Below are 21,907 nucleotides of genomic sequence, written 5' to 3' on the forward strand. Positions count from 1 at the left end.
TGTGAAGATTACGCCATTACGCGCGTATTAGTCACAGCATTACGATGCTGCCTGGTTAGGTTTGCCCCTAGAATAAGTAGGGGAGAGCGGGACCTAGAAGTTTCGATTTTCAAGCAAGCTCAAAATTTATTATGAAAGCTTAGTTCTAGAATTATTCTGAGATTAAAATTGTATTTTGTTTGATTTTTTTTATAGTTAATTTTATAGTACCGAAAGTAGAAAAGGAACAACTTGCCCCTTCTTGGGGCTAGTTGTTCCGATATTAACCCGACGATGTTTATGATTTCGATAAACGATGATGATTTCGTAGTGAACATGGTTTCGAAGACGGTAATTGTTAAAGGTATAATTTGTAATCAAAAAAATAATGTTGATTAAAAACAAGTGTTTATCTAAAGACTAATAAGCAATATCGTCCAAATAATCAGATGTTTTTCTTAAACTTAAAACAAACTTAACTTATTTTACATTTTAGCGTTGATAATTTGTATTTAATGGTTCAATTATTACCCTTTAAGTACAAATACATACATTGAAACACATTTAATTAGTATAGTAACATTATAAGATATTAACATAGTAAAATATAGTAGAAATAGAATACAATATTTAAAAGCTTCTTCAGCTATCAAGTTATGATAACCAGTTCAGTCTGCAATCATAACAGAAAACCATCTTTGACTATAAATGATACGATACTTCGCAGACGATCCATAAAAGAGGTTAGTGCAAGTAAGTTACAATGAACTCCTGATTACTCGTGGACGAATATTGTTATTGCATATTCGTTTATTTAATATTTTTTTTACTTTTATTTGTTTTTACTCAATTTATATACTCATTTTAACTTAACAAGGTCAAGATCTATTTTTAGACACTCCAGTTTCTTCTTTCTCCTTTCTTCACAAAGACATCAAACTCTCCTCGGTCACCTAAACCTGTCTAGTTGAAATCATATTTTTGCATCTACACTCCTTATGCCCGTAAACGAGTGACCGATCCAGTTTTGTTAGAATTTGTTTTTTGTTTTACACGCTTTTGGCGCAACCTAACTTGATTTGTATTGGTTGATCCGTTTGCATGTTTTTCTGTGTCAGTTTGCAGTTATGAGCGATTCTTTCCTTGCATTTACGCACATATTTTTACGTAGTATAGTCAAAGATAATAGAATACTAGTCAAGATTGGGCACTCGACGATCGGTTTTTAGCTATGGCAAGGAAAACAAATGTAAATAGAATGAAAACTGGTCCTTCAAAAAAACTAACATTCAAAGCTATGGTCGCCAAGTTGAATTGGAGATTCTTGGAATTGGCGTAGGGATTACAACACTAAGAATTTTAAGAAAAAGTGGGGAGAAAGAACGGGGATACTAACCACCGGTTTCGGTTCTCGCAACAATGATAACAAAACCTAATTGATTCCAGATGTTATCTAGTGTATTTACGGAATCTTGAAACTCAATGTACACTCTCTTTCTGGGTCGGATTCTTTTGAAACTGAGTTGCGCAGTCTAAGTTTAAGCAAAAAAATAAATAAATAAATAAAACAACTTTGTGAACTTACTAAGAATTTTTCACTTTAAAGTTTAAATTTTTTTTCTTCCGATAATGAAAGTTCTACACAGATTCGACCAGGCTAAAGTCACAATGGAGAAGCTGCAGTCTCTGGCTAATAACGGTTAAACATCTAAAGCCTAGACAGATCCACTTGCGTAGGATATGATCTGGCCAATGAGACATCTGCCTTGTCTGAGCAACATTGAACTGCTTTACCTCTTTGGCTACTTCCTCAAATCACCGCAAGGTGGCGTTATCAAGCTCAAGAGCAACAAATTTCACATTTTCATACTAAAGTAGGAAAGATTTTGGTTCATATTTTGATCTCCGAAAATGTTCATATTTTTCTATCTGTTGATAGGAGAACGACCAAATATTTTTGGTGAATCAACGGTGACATCGCTGAGAGTCGACATTCTCCAATATATATATATTTTACGATAACGAATATGTTCCTATAATATTTATTTATATGTACTTTTGTTTACTGCATTGCTCGTATAGATAAATAGGGCAAGGAGTTCCTTTTGTTATAAACTCCTTCCCCTACTTATTGTTGTTTATTTTGTTTAAGTTGTTTCGAGGAACAACTAGCCCCACAAACACAAGTCCTTGAAAAATTAAATTATAGGAAAGATAAAGAAACGTAAATCGCTTCATCGTAATATTTTAGGACGCACAATTGATATTTGTATAAAAACACCAAATAACTAAACACTATCACTTAAAGACCGTGAAAAAGACCAAAAAGTTCAAAAACGAAAATATTTTCAAAAGTAGTTCAGTGATGCACGTGCTCATCTTTTAATGTACCGGAAGCCAATAGTCTGGCTAATATGGCTGCCATCGGTGCGCTGCAACATTCCATTTAACCAGGTATTTACAAAATGCATTTATCTTTTTTCTTCATTAAACTATTTCAAAGGGAACAACTTACCCGCGGATCTTTTAGCCCCGCTCTCCCCTACATTAAAACTTAAAACCTTAGGGGCTATTTTACTCACGGAAGCAGGCCCGCGTCTAGCCAGATCGGCGCCGTCGTGCAAATGTCTTTTGAGCGCCTTTATTCTGTGATGTTCAGGGAATGTATAGTTTGCACCTGGAGTGAGGTTCTGTAGACAAATATAATATGGAAAGAAATATGTTTAACATTTAATTTATTAAAAAAAAACAGTGTGCTAATATTTCATTTTGGAATATAATCTACGTTTTTACTTCGTATCTTGAAGTTATTTCGAGTTCAGTAGCTTCTCTGATTTGCTAATGCGTTTTGAAAAAAGACTATTTTAAACATCAAAGTTAACGCTGCTATAAATACCTCTCTAATCTATAATTAAAGAATAATTAATCTAACCGCTCTGCCTCTTCAAACATAACAACAAGGCACTGATTAGATTTCAAAATTGAAGTGTAATCAAAGGCGGGTTTAAGAATTCGTCAAGGGAGAAACGAAATTGCGTTTTTAGAACTTCAATTTTGGAAAAATTACAGATGAGAATCTATATCTCCGAACTCTCTCTCTCTCTCTCTCTCTAACATCATCAAACAACAATTGAAGTTGAATTTCTGGAACTGCACTTTTGAAAAAATAGCAGAGAGAAGAACCTTATGCATTCCTCTAACGTTAACGAAGTTGGTTTAAAATCAAATTTCCAAATTTCAATTTTGCAAAATGTTGCAAGCCCCAGAACCTTTTCTCTCCCTAACACTCCGATGATAAAATTCTGTTTTTCTAGTGCCCCAATTTCAAAATTCGGGAGAGGAGAGTTCCGAACCTCATCGAAATGTCATCAAAGATGACTCGCAATTGTGTTTTTGAGACTTCAGTTCCGAAACATTTCCGGTTAGGGAGCTCCTTAAATTAATCGAAAATCGTCTTAGAAACAATTTTGGAACTCCAGTGTTGAAAAATTGCCGATACAAGTCTCTCAACCACGCAAGAGTATAATAATGAAGAGAGATTCCGCCTTAAAATCTGAAAAAGTAAAATATTTTCCAGAAAAACAATACGGAATCGTTGAAAAGGCATTGAATTCAATATCTTAAACGAATGCATTATCCAAAGCGCTGTTTTCAACTCTGGCTTTTTGAGCTTGGGTCCTTTTTGACTCTGGCGCCATCGTTGCTGCGCCGCACGATCTTGCACATAGGGACGGCGCGGCCCTGTACGGAAGTAAAACAAATTTGTCGGGTTTTGTTGAAAATTCCTCATTTGTTTAACATCGTTCTGTGATTTGTTTTTTGATCTCTGCAGGGGAGAAGCTACAGCTAATATATGCTCTTTACTAGAATGACAAAAGTGTATGGTGAAAAGTTGCATGAACCGTGGAAATTTTTATAAATAGGTAGCACCGTCCAAAAGTGGTAGATAAATCATTGTCTTAAACGAACACCGTTCTAGATGGCCTATCGAAGTTACAACTTTCTCACTTTTTTGAAACATCGATGTTCTGAAGCATCGAGCGCGGTGGTCAATGAATCTCAAAATAGAACACCAACTACGGCCAAGTGAAAACAATAAGCAATTTTGATTGCTCGAAAGGAAGACAATCTTCTTCACAGACTTTCACCAGGACACACCATTCATTTCCAATGAATTCCTTCACATGTCGGAGTTGAAGGCAATGAAAGAGCCGACTCCCTGGTTAGGTCTGCTGCTGTGAGGAGGGTGTGAGTAATCTTCGGGACCTCACCTTTTGTGAGATTTCTTCTAAGTCAGAAATTGAGTTATAAATGGATGCCTCACTTGCCAAATCGATTAACGCCATAAGACAAAAAGTCAAGAAAAGTGATGAAGAAGACGGTGTTATCCATAGGAGTAAAAAGGACCTCGTGTTACATTTTCTGCCATCACATGGTCGTAAATGCTCTGAACCAAAACTTTAATATAAATTCACGTGCTAAGCATTGATAAAGCACTATCAAAGCAGAAATGATGATTTTTTTAAAAAGTGGAATTAATCGATTTGGCAACTGAGGGATCCAAATAAAAAAATGAAAACTCCTTCCACTTACTCATGGCACTTTGAAAAATGTCCGGGTGAATCTTAGACCTCAGACATAGATCCCACTAGACTACCTACTCCATATTTTTGTGTGGACATAAGAGATCTCTCAGGTTTTGTGAAAGTCATAAGCAATGGCACCCATATGCAAAATTTTAAGGGGGGGGGGTGGCTCAGACATTTTCCCCATGGAAACCGATTTCAGTTTAGATTAGAATTATTAAAATTTGACATTTTTAATAACTTATTCATTAATGGCTGCAGAAGAAAAGTTTTTACATTTTTGGAAAGAAAAAGCATTAAAAGCAAGGAAATTCTAATTTCAAAGGGGGAGGGGCTTGATCCCCCACTTGCCCCACCCCCATATAGGCGCTTATGGTCATGAGACCTTTCCAGTATGCCACTGGAGTTCTGCTGGTGAGGCCTCACGTGCTCACACTTTAGTTTGCTTGGGATTTGCAAAGGATGAGGTCTTTTGCAATCCAAAATTGTTTTTGGGCTTTCTAGTGGCATTCGGATTTATGAGGATTGTCTAACCTGCAGAAAGTTCATATGAGAGGGCATAAATTTTTTTTCCCTGACTTCCTGATTTTAGTTTAAAATTTTCCAATAGATGGCACTGCAGATAGTTTGTCCGTAAATCAAAGACAAATAATCGTGTCTTAATCGGAGGATGAAATTACACTCATTTTTGGTGAGTTTCCAACAGAATGACTGCACATTCATCAAGGATTATTTCTTCCATGTTTTTCAGGTAATCAAGGATTTTGCCGGCATATACTGCAACCTCAGAAAACATTTGAACTAAAACCAGAAATTCTGGGTGGAAAAATTAGGACTTGCCGCATGAAGCCATGAAAAAGTTAGAAGCTTCGAGTATTGTTAGTTAACCTCCAGCGCTTTCTATTTATGATTTTTTAAAAACCGTTCAGTCTATTATTTACGTGCATATAATTTCTACAGATGGTAGACATTTTGAGATATTCTAGTGTGATTTCATTCATTAAAAATTTAAAAAAAAAATGATGCGATTTTCAATTATTTTTCTTTGATTGACCGGTTTGCCATCTGCTGTGCCATCTATTGGAAAACTTAGAACTAAAACCGGGAACTCCGGAAGGAAAAATTTATGCCCTGATCCATAAATTTTCTGCAAGAATTGTTTTTTTTTTCTAACTTCAACCGCTTTCCTCTTATACATTTTTGAAAATACGATATCAGTCTATTTTAGGACCCCCTACATGTTCCGTTATAAATAATGCTCTATCGATTCTATTGCACACGCATGCAATGTAAACGAATCTACAGAGCACGCAGGCGCCAAGTACGCATGCATGAACACACGCAAGCTTCAAATTACCATATTTGTCAGAGATAGTTCATGGATTTATCCATGAATCAGAATTTGAATGCATTTTTCCCACACTCAACTTATTTTTGATGTTTCGGCTTCGCGTTTTTAGTCTACTTTCCCGTAAAAGCAAAAAAAGGAGAAAAAAAAGCATGAAAGAAGGTTTAATGCATTTTGAAAATATCACCTAATACACACACAAAAAAAAAGGTCAAAAATAAGTAAAATAATTCAAGAAATATCGAAAAATTGGAAAGTAGAGTTTTGGGTGGGGACAATGTATGTCTGTCGGTCTGTGTGTCGGTTCCCCTAATAAGTTTTGAGTGAATATTCCGATTCGATTACAGTTTATAAATTTATGTCGTACATCTACAAAGTAAATTTAGACGCTGTGAGTATTCAAGCAAAGAGAACATAGGAGATTGTGGCCTAAAGCGGGTAGGCCTTTGTATGGCCCCCCATGGTGTGTAAGCGGCGATGCATATGTATGTCGTGTTTACGTGAACACCCCGTGTTTTAATCAATCCCAGCGAAGCAGCAGTGAATCGGCACGGCGCGACCAGACTTAAAATTTAAAAAATGATACGTTTCTAAAAAAAAAAAAAAAAATGAAGTTTTGTAACTTGTGATTAGTTGAGGACCAGCTTATTATTTTTTTTATTTTATTGTCAATAATATTACGTTATTCTGACGCCATCCACCTACAAACTATACGATAGTCCTTTCGTTTGTTTCTTTTTTAAATTTAAGGTTATAATTATTGAAATAAAAAACGTGAATTCGGGCAAAGCGGATATAGGATTTGATCATATATTTATTTATAATTTCTTGTGCTGACTTATATCATTCGGATAACTATAACTTTAAAAAGTTATTTTTTAGGATGGCAATTAAGTAGTCTATTAATTTAATCAGTTAGTTCTTCATGTTTTATAAACACATGTGTCGACTTTAAATTGGATAAGTACAATTCTTTTATATATTTTTTATAAAGGCAGGTTGCTAGTCAACTATTTTAATCATTTATAACTTCATATTTTATTGGCAAATTTACCAAATCACAATTAGTTAAGCTTACCCGCTTTGGGCTTACGCCCTGGTAGGGCAAAGCGAGTTTTTCAAATGTTTGTAAAGTTTGATAATAAATAAATATTGGGTTTGAAATAATACAAAAATCACTTTTTATTTTGAACTTCAAGAATCCTGCTAGGAAATAAAACCGAAATTGTTGCGACAAAAGTCCAAAAACTACAATTTTCGAGCGTTCTTCGATAACCTACCTGCTTTGGGCCACCCTCCCCAACATACGGTAAAAACTGTTAACCTCCTTCTTCAAGAAAGTCGGTTAATAAAAGGTAAGATGGTTTTCGGGAGGACCTGCTTTAAAGTTACACGATCTTTAACCTCTTTTTACATCCCTCGAAGTTTTTTAAAAACAATGTAAAAAATCCAGAAGAAAAACAAGAACAAGGTTTTTCCCCAGCACTCTTTGATAAAAATGAAAAAATTACTTTCTTCCTCAAAAAAAAAAAAAAAAAAAAAAGGTTTACTGAGACTTTTTTTCAAAATAATTGTCATGTTTACAAGAGATATAGCCACATTTATGGGATGATGACTGCTGATGGAAACGAAATTTTTATTCCTTCATTGTTTCTTTGAAAGTTAATCCTTTTATTGCTTGGTAATCACAATTTTGTGGTATTCGAGGTTGTCCAAACATTGTTTGCAACCATAAATAGCTGCAAGAATGCTTGTTGTGCCCCTTTCAGTATGTTTTATTTTCTCGCTGGATATGATATACGGCAGGTATTAAAAATACGACGAAATTTTGCATTGAGTTAACAGGCTTAAATATGAAAGAGTTGTATTCGATTTGTGCCTTCGAGTAATATGTATGCTATTTTGGAGCGTATTCAATTTACCAAGTGCAGGCAGAAGTTTCTCTTTGATATGTGGGGATGGAATGGGGAATACAAGTTATGTTTTTCTTCTGGATATCGATATTGATTATAGCCTTCCTTACAAGCATATACAGGATCCGACATTTGTGGTGGGGATACGGTGGAAGCCGCAAAAGACCCCATGTGCAGTATAACTTACACCTAGTTTATTACTTTTGTTTATAATATTGCAAAACATTTTACAATGTGCACAATTAGCATACTACTATTATATCCGTACAATATAATCTCGAGCTGTACACATGGGGCGCCTATATGCAAAATTTTAGGGGCCGTCTCGGATACTTTTCCCGTGGTTTAGCAGGATATTTTCCCCATGGAAACTGGTTTCAGTACAGAATCCACTATAATATTAAAATCTGTTCGCGTCTGTCTGTCTGTCTGTCTGAAGATCGATCTTCTCGAGAACCGCTGCGAATCGAGAGTCAAACGAAATACCGATCAATTCGAAATTCTCCAAAGAAAAAACAATAGGACCAATCTCGTAATTGTGCGACTTTAATTAGCGGATATATTAATTAAGACGTTAATTAACATAACGTTATTTAGGAATTCTTATTTCTTTCCTGTTGCCATTTTACATATGGGTGAGCAAGTAAAATTCTAATAATTGTTTTAAAAGAGATTTTTTTGACTGAGGTCCAAATCCTTAAAACAACGTTTCCCTCTAGAATTTCATTTTAAATTAATTTAGAATTGGTTGCTCTATTCGGACATAGCCTTTATTTTATCGTCTGTCCTTTTTCTTATTTTTTACATTCAACCTTTTTAGCTCTTTTCAGCATATGAAAGTTGTTTCTTTAGCTATGTTTACTGATCGTAGGGTAAGTTTACCATTGACCGGACTCATATTTTGGTACATTTAGGATGTGCGACTAATGATGTTTATTTTGTTGGACTTTTTCCCGTCACATGGGTGAGTTTTCAAATTATAATAACTCTCTTTTTCCATCCTGTTTCTATTTTTGAAATACAGTTTGTATCGTTAAAAGAACATGTTAAATTAAGATTGTTTGGATTTCTTTAAGTGAAACAGAGTTGAACAAAAAATATTGTTTTTAAGGGTTTTAACTAAAGCTAAATTAGAATCTGATGCGTTGGTACTAAATTAATGCTTATTGGTATTTACTAATACTTGGTGCTTTAGTAATCAAATACACATTATGTGTCATTTATGTAAAAAGCCGATTGTAATTGTACATGAATATTTCAGATGTAGTCTATCAGATGTAATTCATTTTAACGTGAGCAAAGATTATAGTTGGTAATGCATATATTTTCATCTTTTGTGCTAATTGAAAATACTCAAAATTTGTATCATTGATAACTATGATTGACGTTAAAGAGAGTTTTGCCAAAAATATGCTCTACTGGTGTTTTGAAAACCTTATATTAAGCGTATTTATTATTCCTTAGCGCTTTCCAAACTGATGTCAGAGTAATACAAAAACATCAATTGGACATCTCTTTCATTTTTTAAGTAGCCCGTGCGACGCCGAGCACGCAGCTAGTAGAGATATTAAAATTTGACATTTTTAATAACTTATTCATTAATGGCTGGAAAAGAAATGTTTTTACATTTTTGCAAAGAAAAAGTACTAAAAGCAAGGAAGTTCTCCTTTCTAGGGGAGGGGGGATTGAGCCCCCGCTTGCCCTCCTATATGGGCGCCCATGTCTGTACAGTATAGCTCCCGTGTGCATTTTTTTTTTTTTTTGAAAATAAGGATATTTAGAAAAAAAAAAAAAAACATGTGCCCTCCTTTCCCCTATACATTGTTATATAAATGTATTTTTTCTTTTTCAGTATATTTTTGCCTTCGAAAAAGCTGCATGCTGCTTCCTTCATCAATATATTTTACACATGTTCACTCTACTTTGCAAATAATGCAAGGGCTCGCGAAAGAAAATGTTTGAAAGGCATTGAACTTTGCTCTTTCACAGGAAGGAAATTTAGCAGGATAGCAGAATCGAGAAAACAATGCGGAATATATTTGAATATTATTTCTTCTAGCCATGAGTTCACAGCCCTCATCTTTACAAAAGACAATGCGGAATATGGATGGTTTCATTGCTTTTAAGAGTATTGAATTTCAGCCCGAATTTCGGAGGGTATGTAGAATTTTAACTCTTGAGTTTCAAGAATAATTTGGTGAAACATGAAGTAGTTGAAGCCGACTTTGAAGCAAACAGTAATAGACTTGTGCGAGTTCTTATACGTACAGTGTGATTCTGACCTATTGTTTAATAATCTTCAAGTAAGTTAGGCATACGATAACAAGCAAGAGTCATGTACATACAGGAACACTCTGATTTCCCAAAAAGTGTCTAATTCGAGAAATTTTGACTTGTGATTCGAAAAATATGGAAACAACCATTGTTGCAATTAGTTTTTTTTTACTCATTAATGATGCCTAATGTCTTTTATCATGAAATGTAGACATGCATTGGAACCAGTAGCGTAACTATAGGGTCTAGCGCCCCTGGCGAAGTTAAGAAATTGCGCCCCCTTGAGTCGCCTACATGGGAAGTCACTAGAGGTCATTGTGACCTCCTAATTTTTTTTCTTTGAACATTTTGATTAATTGATTCGACAAATAGGAGGCAGCATTGTATTTTTTTTTCTTATTTTCTTTTTTAGAATTGTTTTCAATGATGCCCAATGTTAACTTTCACAAGGGCGTATATAAGGGAGGGGATGAGGGGGCCCGGGTCCCCTCCAAAATCTGGAAAAAAAATTTAACTAAAGGTAGTTGTTATTTGGTTTTAGTTTGCTCAAACTTTCGGCTACAAAATAATAATAATAATAATAATAATAATTAATGAATTAATAAATGAAAAAAATAATGATAGTGATTTCACTAACGTAACGATCAATTATTTTTTAATTTAAAAAAAAACAACCGCTTTAAAAAAACACCCAGGATCTTAAGCAAAAAAATAACTGGTCACATTTACATACGATTTCCTACCCAAACCTATAAATCAAATTTATTCTACAATTCCAGTACAAAAATCAACTAAACTAAACACCAAATTATAAAATGTCCTGATTTTAAATGCCACAAATTGTTTTAACTCCTAACTAACTATATACGATCTCTTCTAATCTAATTTTTAATCACCTTTTGAAGTCAGTGCCTCCTATAAATTGGTACCTAACCTTCTGAAAACCCATCGAATCCTGAGCTAAACAATGTTCCTGAGGATGAAAAAAAATCTGAAAATGAAGCGTTTTGATGATGTAGAGGCTGTAAAAACTACTTCGCGACGGGCACTGTACATGGTCAAGGTTAAAGAGTTCCAGGGGAGCTTCTAACAGTGGAAAAAAAGAATTAACAAGTGTATTGCATCTAAGGGTGAACACTTTAAAGGAGACAAAAGAAATTTTGTGAATAAACTAATATATAAATATTTTAGAATAAAAATCCGGTTATTTTTGGGTCCCCCTCGTATTTATTATGTATATACCCCCTCTAGCTCTTTTTCTTGCGAGTGTTTTTTAGTTTTCTGATAGCATTTTTTAAATTTTCTCTCTCTCTGTGATCAAAAAAAAAAAAATTTTTTTTTTTTAAATATATATATATATATATATTATTTGAAATGCCGCCCCCCTGCCGAGAGTCACTCCTGCCAACCCCTAGTTACGCTACTGATTGGAACATAGCTCCGAAATCAGACAATAACCGATAAAAATTCTTACAATGCGAATGGATCACTGAAAAATGCGCTAGTTGGAAATATTACGTTTTTTCCGAGCATAACTCCAATTATCCGAACTCTAACCATCCGAATCGCTGATTAACCAAATCGCTTTCAGTATTAAGAGAGAGTAGTGTAGAGTAGTTAGAGAGAGTAGGTATTAGAAAGAGAGAGAGCGAAACAATTAAAAAAGCGATTGCACTTGGTGCGATTCACAAAATAATGATTCTGTCGATGCACGCATTTTTCTTTCCCTAGCGTAAGCTAGACAAACAGATGACTTTGACCGAAATGTTCTGCGAGCAATAACTGTCATTTACAGTACGAAATGTACATAGTACATTCTGTACTAATGTACAGCACTTGTTAGCATAAAAAGCGTTAACTTTCTATTTGATTAATGAAAAGCTCTTTTTCCTTAAAAATGTTTTTCTTTCTCTTATTTTCAGCAAACGTACAGTAATTGATTATTAAAATAGACGTTTATTTTTTCGAAAAATCCAATAATCCGAATTTTTTATCATCCGAATAGGGTCCGAACCCAATTGATACGGATAACTGGAGTTCAACTGAGTTACATTTTGAAACAAATTTTTACAAAATTTAACTTTTATATTGTTTATCTTCTTCTTCTTTACTAATAATAAAGCTGAAAGTCTCTCTGTCCGGAGGATGTCTGGATGTCTGGATGTCTGTAGGATGTCTGTGACGCGCCTGGCGCCTAAACCGTTCGGCCGATTTTCATGAAATTTGGCACAAAGTTAGTATGTAGCATGGGAGTGTGCACCTCGAAGCGATTTTTTGAAAATTCGATGTGGTCTTTTTCTATTAAAATTTTAAGAAAAAAAATATCATAAGATGGACGAGTAAATTACGAAATTATCATAACGTGGAACCGTAACATGAGCACAAGCCAATTGGCGAGATACGAAATTATCATAACGTGGAACCGTAAGATGGGTACAAGCCAACTGGCGAGAAAATTCACCATACATTTTTTGTAAATATACAGGCGAACCAAAAGACCTTTTGATTTTTCTATTACGGGCAAAGCCGTGCGGGTATCACTAGTTACTAATAATAAAGCAGAAAGTCTCTCTGTCCGGAGGATGTCTGGATGTCTGTAGGATGTTTGTAGGATGTCTGTGACGCGCATAGCGCCTAAACCGTTCGGCCGATTTTCATGAAATTTGGCACAAAGTTAGTATGTAGCACGGGGGTGTGCACCTCGAAGCGATTTTTCGAAAATTCGATGTGGTTCTTTTTTTATTCCAATTTTAAGAAAAAAAAAACTCTCATAAATTACGAAATTATCATAACGTGGAACCGTAACATGGGCACAAGCCAATTGGCGAGATACGAAATTATCATAACGTGGAACTGTAACGTCGGTACAAGCCAATTGGCGAGAAAATTCACCATACATTATTTGTAAATATACAAGCGAACCAAAAGACCTTTAATTTTTCTATTACGGGCGAAGCCGTGCGGGTGCCACTAGTTATCTTTACTAATAATAAAGCTGAATGTCTCTCTGTCCGGAGGATGTCTGGATGTCTGGATGTCTGTAGGATATCTGTAGGATGTCTGTAGGATGTCTGTGACGCGGCCTAAACCGTTCGGCCGATTTTCATGAAATTTGGCACGAAGTTAGTATGTAGCATGGGGGTGTGCACCTCGAAGCGATTTTTCGAAAATTCGATGTGGTTCTTTTTCTATTCCAAATTTAAGAACAAAACTATCATAAGATGGTTAAATTACGAAATTATCATAACGTGTAACCGTAACATGGGCACAAGCCAATTGGCGAGAAAATTCACCATACATTATTTGTAAATATACAGGCAAACCAAAAAACCTTTAATTTTTCTATTACGGGCGAAGCCGTGCGGGTGCCACTAGTTAATAATAAAGCTGAAAGTCTCTCTGTCCGGATGTCTGGATGTCTGTGAGGCGCATAGCGCCTAGACCGTTCGGCCGATTTTCATGAAATTTGGCACAAAGTTAGTTTGTAGCATGGGGGTGTGCACCTCGAAGCGATTTTTCGAAAATTCGATGTGGTTCTTTTTTTATTCCAATTTTAAGAAAAAAACTATCATAAATTACGAAATTATCATAATGTGGAACCGTAACATGGGCACAAGCCAATTGGCGAGATACGAAATTATCATAACGTGGAACTGTAACGTCGGTACAAGCCAATTGGCGAGAAAGTTCACCATACATTATTTGTAAATATACAGGCAAACCAAAAGACCTTTAATTTTTCTATTACGGGCGAAGCCGTGCGGGTGCCACTAGTTACTAATAATAAAGCGGAAAGTCTCTCTGTCCGGAGGATATCTGGATGTCTGTAGGATGTCTGTGACGCGCATAGCGTCTAAACCGTTCGGCCGATTTTCATGAAATTTGGCACAAAGTTAGTTTGTAGCATGGGGGTGTGCACCTCGAAGCGATTTTTCGAAAACTCGATTTTGTTCTTTTTATATTCTAATTTTAAGAAACTTTTTCCGAGCAAATGATCACAACGTGGAATAGTAAATTACGAAATCATCATAACGTGGAACCGTTATGAGCCATGGGCGAGCCATTTAACATAACCAATTGGCGAGAAATTCATCCTCCATTATTTGTTAATATACAGGCGAACCAATGACCTTTTAATTTTCTACTACGGGCAAAGCCGTGCGGGTGCCACTACTTGTACATAAAGGGCTAATCTCTGTCCGGATGTCCGGGGTAAACTTCAAAACTACTGGACGAATTTCAACCATTTTTTGACCATAGATAGCTACATTATCAGGGAACAACTTAGGCTATAATTTATTGCTAAAGAACTTAGTTTTAAAAAGTTATGGTGGAAAACATTAAATTTCATGTAATTTCCCTATTCAATGATTAAATATAAAAACCATTGTTAGGAAAATTCGTTGCCTAACAACAGCAATATTAAAAGTAATCACTATTAATATTAAAGTAAGACAAAACAACGTTAGAAGAAGCACAAATTTGTAAATTACAGCCGACACGTGTTTCTGCGTTACAGGGAACGCCTTTTTCAATGCAAAAAATAGGAAACATTTATCGTTTATTGAACGTGAACTTTATGATTTACATCTTTCGGTTTCTAATTCCATTCCCAACTTTAACATTATTGACTGAAATTCTTGGTCTAGAACCCTTCGTTCCTCTGATAAACATCAAATTGCTTTGAAAAAGAAATTAGCTATGCTTTGTAAATCTTCTCATGTCGTTCCTTTTGATAATTTACCTGTTGTTAATATGAATGTTGTTGTTAATCTTTCTAGCGTTCCATTAAGTAATTCTCAAATTGAGGCTCTAAAATGCAATGATAATTTTGCTGTGAGTGTTAATCCTTCTTTTTCAAAGCTTATTGCTCCTGTTGAGAAAGCTTTTAAATTTAGTGCCTTAACTTCCTCTCAAATTGATTCGATTCGGCATCTTATAGCTTCTAATATTGACTTTAACTCGAAAATTTCTAAACCTGTATTTGCTAATACTGTTAGCCGTTCTGTTAAAGACTTAGTTTCGAATTCTGATCTGGTTGTTACCAAAGCCGACAAGGGTAGCCAAATTGTTGTTCTTGACAAATCATCTTATGTTGATAAAACTAATGATTTGATTTCTTCTGGGCCATATGCTGAAATTTCTAAAGATCCTAGTGATAAAGAGTTAAAAACTATTTCATCTGCTGTCAAGTCTGTTAAGTCTATTCCTTCAAATGTTAAACGCTCTGTTGTTCCATCTATTGCTAATTGTGCTAGATTTTATGCTTTACCTAAGGAGCATAAAGCTGGTATTCCTTTCAAGCCGATTGTTTCCAATATTGGTACGGCTTCGTACAAACTTGCAAAATATTTAGTCTCTGTGTTTTCTCCCCTTAGGAGTCACAATTTATTTACTATTAAAAATTCTGTTGAGTTTGTTAAAAAAATTCATAGTTTCGTTCCAAATAATTCTTTTATGGCTTCTTTTGATGTTAACTCTTTATTTACGAACATTCCCGTCGAGGGTTCATTGTTATGCCTTCGTAGAAGACTTTCTGAATTTCATTTCACCAATACGGAAATTGAGGATTTAATTTTCCTTATCCGTACTTGTCTTAAGTAATGTTCTTTTGTTTTTAATGGGAAATTTTATATTATGTTAGATGATCTGGCTATGGGAAATCCACTTAGCCCCATTCTTAGTGATATTTACATGCATTATTTTGAGGTTAAGCTGTTCCAAAAACTGCAGTTCCAATTTTAGGTTCGGTATGTTGATGATTGTTTTGTTCTAATGAACCAAAATCAGTTTGAGAGTGATGAGGTTTTATCTATTTTAAACTCCATTGATCCTCATATTCAGTTTTCTTGTGAGAAAGAACGGAATAATTGAATTTCATTTCTTGATGTACTTGTTTCTCGTACTGAAATTGGTTTTGAAACTACTGTTTATTGCAAACCTTTTGCTGTTTCTTTACCTCCTCATAGACTATCGTCTCATCCTCCAAATCAAAAATATTCTGCTTTCAATTCTTTTGTTTATCGCGCAATTAATATTTGTTCTTCGTCGGAACTTCTCAAAGTGGAACTTAATTATCTTAAAGCTGTGGCAATTGATAGAGACTATCTGCCAACTTTGATTGATTCCATTTATAAAAAACTTTCAAATAAATCCCAAACTAATGTTCTTAACCGAACCTTCATCAGAAAGAATTTGGTTGTTTTGCCATTCTTTCCATCTGTAAGCTATCAGGTTGCTAAGATTCTAAAACGTTTCTAATTCCAGGTGGTGTTCTCTCCTATTAATAAACTTTCATTCTCTTCTCTTAAGGGGGTCCGGGACACATTTTGAAATTTTTTTTATTATGTACTTTAGAGTTTTGAAATTTTTTGAACTGATTCATCATTTATTTAACAAGCAAAATCATAACATAAATATGAAAAAAAAATATTTTTTATTAAAATTTAATTAGTTTTTTTCAAAAAAATGGGGTTGCTTTAAATTGCTATAACTCAAAATATTGTTGGTCAATTTTCAATTTTTTTTCAAAAAAGTATGCACAAATATCTAAGCTTTAATTTTTATTCGGCGATTTTAAAAATATTGATTAAATAAAAAATAAAAAATATTTGAAGAAAAATTTCGAAAAATTCGAAGATACTTTTTTTTAAAAAAATCATAATTTTTGCAGTAAACGTTTTTTTCAAATTCGCCGAATAAAAATTAAAGTAAATTGCTTGAAAAAGATATGCTCCAAGTTTCATTACTTTATCTCTATCGGTTCCTGACTTATAAGAGTTTGAATGCAAGAAATCGGGAAAAATTGCATCATGGAGAAAAACGCGTTTAAAGTTTTAAAGTTATGTACACATTCGTTAGATGTATGCAACCAAAATAACTATAACTTTCGTTCTATTTAAGGTAGAAACAAGATTCAAACGTCCTCTTAAGCAGAAAAAAACGGAGCAATTTTTCAAATTATAAAAAAAAATTGCAAAATTTGAGGATTTTTGTGTCCCGGACCCCCTTAAAGATCCTATTCACCCTCTTAATTGTCGTGGAATTTATAGAATTAATTGTAGTTGTAAACTTGCCTATATTGGACAGACTCGGCGTGCTTTAAAAATTCGCTTGAAAGAGCATCAAAATTATGTGAAAAAACAACAATTAAATAAGTCTAGTATTGCTCAACACTGTAGGGATTCGAATCACTCTTTTGATTTTAACTCTAATCAGATTATCCAAAAATGCCCCAATTCATCAGATCTTGACTTTTGGGAATACTTTCATACTTTGAGGAACAGTTCTAACTTAGTTAACGATCTTAGTGCAGTTCCATATTTTTCTAACATTTGGCTCCCATATCTTTAATACTGCCCTTTCCCCATCCATCCCCCCTTTTTTTCTCAATTCATTTTTATTGATCTTCCTTTGTTTATTTTTACCTTTTTGTCTTGATTGACACCCCTCCCCCAATTTTCTTCTATTTATCTTTATTTTTCCTTTTTTCGAATATTTTTTGTTTCTGTTTATTTTATTTCATGGTTTTCCATTCAGCTTTTCCTTTCTTGCGGTCCACGGTTACTGACAATTTCTTTTCTTTTTGTTTAAGCTTCGGCTTAATCTTTGTCCAATTGAATTCTTTCTTTCTGGGTTCGTACCTAAGAGAAAGCTCTTGGCCTTTGCTTCCATTCCTATTGGTTCCTGATCGGTTTATAACTTTGTCATTGGTGTTTGGTTAATCCGCTGTTTTTATCTTTTAAGCTGCATGCTTATCTGCTCTTGGCTTTTGTCGGAAGTCTTTTCATCCATAGGCTCATTATTTTTTGCATTGAAAAAGGCGTTCCCTGTAACGCCGAAACACGTGTCTGCTGTAATTTACAAATTTGTGCTTCTTCTAACATTGTTTTGTCTTACTTTACTGTTCAGCACAAAGGTATTTATTTATACTATTAATATTGTTAATCAAGGCTTCTCTGGACAGGCATGACATTTATTGCTTTCTTAGGAGTTGTATCCTCATCTTCTTTATCTTTATTATTATTATTATTACTAATAATAAAGCTAAAAGTCTCTCTGTCCGGATGTCTGGATGTCTGTGACGCGCATAGCGCCTAGACCGTTCGGCCGATTTTCATGAAATTTGGCACAAAGTTAGTTTGTAGCATGGGGGTATGCACCTCGAAGCGATTTTTCGAAAATTCGATGTGGTTCTTTTTTTATTCCAATTTTAAGAAAAAAACTATCATAAATTACGAAATTATCATAACGTGGAACCGTAACATGGGCACAAGCCAATTGGCGAGATACGAAATTATCATTACGTGGAACTGTAACGTCGGTACAAGCCAATTGGCGAGAAAATTCGCCATACATTATTTGTAAATATACAGGCGAACCAAAAGACCTTTAATTTTTCTATTACGGGCGAAGCCGTGCGGGTGCCACTAGTTATACATAAAGGGCTAATCTCTGTCCGGATGTCCGGGGTAAACTTCAAAACTACTGGACAATTTTCAACCATTTTTTTACCATAGATAGCTACATTATCAGAGTCAACTTAGGCTATAATTTATTGCTAAAGAACTTTGTTTTAAAATTGTCGCGATGGAAAACAGTAAATTTCATGTAATTTCCCCATCAAATTAGTAAATTCGCAACTTTAATAAACTATTGGGGGCGCAGCAACCATTGTCTAATGGCGAATGAAAAAGGTAAAACAAATTTTTACACAGTAACAAAAGTAATTTTTCATCGTATTTGTGAGGAGCTTTCTTTTCTATTCTTCTGAAATTACATTACAATATCACAAACTGCTTAAAGCCTGTAATTTACCCCAAATAAAACACGTGGAATGGAATGTTTTACCTTTTTCTTTAGTATTGGTAACCACCGCAAGGTAGCGTATTCGAGCTCTGGAGTTGCGTTTATAATACCCATTGTTACAAAAATTTGTTGCCTAAAAACAGCAATATTAAAAGTAATCATAATGAAAATTTTGAATCAAGGCTTCTCCGGAGTAAACATGAGTTTAAAGTCACTTAAACATTTGGAAACACTACTTTGCACCTTTAAAGAAACATAGCAGAGAGCTTTTTTTCTTTTGTGTGTGTATACTATATAATTAAATAAAGTGCACGGTTTTTTTAGCGATCTTTGTTTTTGTTAGTTCATATTTTGAAAATTCTTCAAATTTTTATGTGCTTAAATTCGTGCTTTCGTTTCTAAATGAATATTCGTTCATTCTTTATACTTATTGCTATTTCACTTTTATGGGTAAGGAAGAAGCTCGATTTTTAATCATGTCAAAGCGGTGTGTTTTGAGTTCTTTCAGTTAAAACAGAAAACGGAAGAAAGTAGCGATTTTTTTTTACAATGGGGTGGTTTACTTCAGTCAAAAGCAGTAATTTTAGTCACTGAAATCAATAGAATAAGCAAAAAAAATAATAACTTGGACCCAGAAATAACTTTATTTTCCCAGCGGTAATTTTTTCATTAAGTTTTTCAAATGTAGCATTTTTGAAACAAGGCGTGGTCTTAATGACGTCGCAAATGATGCACTTTGCCGCATCTTTCACCACGTTTCCACGTTATGATAATCAAGAAGCGAATTAAAATTTCGCTCTGCGCTTGCAATCAACCATATCGTTGCAAATACACGTGAGTAAAGATGCGAATTAAATATTTCCCAGGTAGCATTAACTCATCGGATTTTGCTCGACCGATCATCGACTCCTCCTAAACTCATCGCATAATGCACGCTGATATCGTTGCGATCAGAATCCGAGAACGGTTTTCGATGAGCTGTTTTTTATCGGAAAACTATATCGTTACGATCAAATTTTCCGATGAAAATTTGCCGAGCTGCATTTCATCGGAAAAAGAGATCGTAACGATCAAATTTTCCGATGAAAATTTGCCGAGCTGCATTTCATCGGAAAAAGAGATCGTAACGATCAAATTTTCCGATGAAAATTTGTCGAGCTGCATTTCATCGGAAAAAGAGATCGTAACGATCAAATTTTCCGATGAAAATTTGCCGAGCTGCATTTCATCGGAAAAAGAGATCGTAACGATCAAATTTTCCGATGAAAATTTTCCGAGCGAAATTTCATCGAAAAACGAAATCGTAACGATCAAGTTTTCCGATGAAAATTTGCTAAGCTACATTTCATCGGAAAAAGAGATCGTAACGATCAAATTTTCCGATGAAAATTTGCCGACTTACATTTCATCTTAAAAAAAGTAGGTCGTTTAAATTTTCCGATAAAAATTTTCCCAGTCTAAATTTTTTGGGAATCTCCCAACTGTTAAAATAGGATAAATTTTATTATTTGAATATCCGACTATTGATCAAACGTAAGGCTATACGAATCAACATTCAAGTTTAAGAATAGGAGGAAAAATGACTGAGACTTTGACTCCGAATCCGACTCCTGGATTTTGGAAGGGTTTACTTCAATTTGCTGCAAAATCAATTCAACTTTAACTCCACGATTCCAACGCCGATTACCTCACTGGAATTGCGAACAAAATGAGACTCCGACTCTTGAATGATTTCTCTCTATCTCCAAAACAATTCCACTCCTGACTCCCAAAATTACCGACTCCGACTCTTCACTAGCTGGCGCCATAAGTATATTCACTGAATAAAATTCTCACTTTCCGTTCAGAAATCTGTCATGGCCTTGCCACCCGATGGATGGCGCCACAAATGATTTTCTATTTAATACATTATTTCCTGCCATGGAGCGAGCATAACTTGTCTAGTGGTTAGCATATGAGTCTCGTATTCCAGAGGACTAGGGTTCGATTCCCGGCTAGAGCGATTAAGATTCAACTCATGAATCACGCTCATCAAAAGTTGTTAAATTAGAAATTAGTTAAACAAGTTATTAAAAAAATAATATATATTAAGTAATTCCCAAATGACGTCAACCGAAAATACCCCTTCTGGAAGTTTTAAAGATGGCGGAAGGGTCACGTGATCATCCAAGATGGCGGACCCATCTTCCCACTGTTATTTTTTTCCCTCCTGCTTGTCCCTATATCGCGAGTGTTACTACTTCTCATCGTATTTTCATCCTAAATTCATCGCCTCGGAACAGCACTGCTCGTATATTGCTCCAAATTTCATCGTATTTTCATCCAAAATTCATCGCCTCGGAACAGCACTGCTCGTATATTGCTCCAAATCTCATCGTATTTTTATCCAAAATTCATCGCCTCGGAACAGCACTGCTCGTATATTGCTCCAAATCTCATCGGTATAGGGAGCAAAATTCATCGGATTCCGATGATCGGATTCTACTATTGCCGATGAGACATATTGGAGCAATTTCCGATGAAAACTCATCGGAATCCGATCATCGGCCGATCATCGACCGATCAAAGTTTGATCGGATTTCGATGAACGGCCGATCATCGGCCGATGAGTTGATGCTACTCGGGTTAGCTCTGTGAGGGGCAACACTAAATCACATTTCATCATTTGTGATGTTATCCGGCAGAAATATAAACAATAAAAGCGCACCGATTTAAGTAATTTTTTTAAAACATTAAACTTAAACAAATTATTTAAAAAATGGTCAGATCTTATGTTTTTAAGCATGCTCTTTCAGAAAAGAATACTTTCAAAATTTTGGAAACGACTCCATTATTACTGACCCAGGCAACGCCGGGTATTTTTGCTGGTTGAACATAAAGGAAAATGTAAAATATTTACAGTACTTCATGTACTCTGTGAGGAGCTATTTCCAGAATGAAACAAGGGAAATTGAATGAACTTCTGACAATACACCGACTTGAATTGAGGCAGTGAGAAG

The sequence above is a fragment of the Uloborus diversus genome, chromosome 2, assembly GCF_026930045.1.
Source record: "Uloborus diversus isolate 005 chromosome 2, Udiv.v.3.1, whole genome shotgun sequence".
NCBI classification, from domain to species: Eukaryota; Metazoa; Arthropoda; class Arachnida; order Araneae; family Uloboridae; genus Uloborus; species Uloborus diversus.